The sequence below is a fragment of the Carassius gibelio genome, chromosome B20 (genome assembly GCF_023724105.1).
Source record: "Carassius gibelio isolate Cgi1373 ecotype wild population from Czech Republic chromosome B20, carGib1.2-hapl.c, whole genome shotgun sequence".
NCBI classification, from domain to species: domain Eukaryota; kingdom Metazoa; phylum Chordata; class Actinopteri; order Cypriniformes; family Cyprinidae; genus Carassius; species Carassius gibelio.
Window position 1 is genome coordinate 16,688,710 of NC_068415.1, and position 341 is coordinate 16,689,050.

The following is a 341-nucleotide window of genomic DNA, read 5'->3' on the forward strand; positions in this document are numbered from 1 at the left end:
CTTCCATCATGGACAAACTTTTTTTTTTTTTTTTTTTATATAATATCAATTAAATGATTTCTATAGGTGGCTTTTGAAACATTAACAAATCTGCTTATGAAAATACCTATATGCTTTGTGATATTTCATTACTCATTATGAAAAATTATATAATTTTTGCTACATTCAGGAATTGAAATGCTGCACATTATTATCTCTCTATGTATCAGATATATTGCATACATTCTGCATAAACACACAAACACTAACAGACATATCTATGGCCCATTTTGCTCTTATAGCATGCATCTAATTATGTTACTTCCTGGAAACCTGACAACAAAGAAAAACACAACCACACA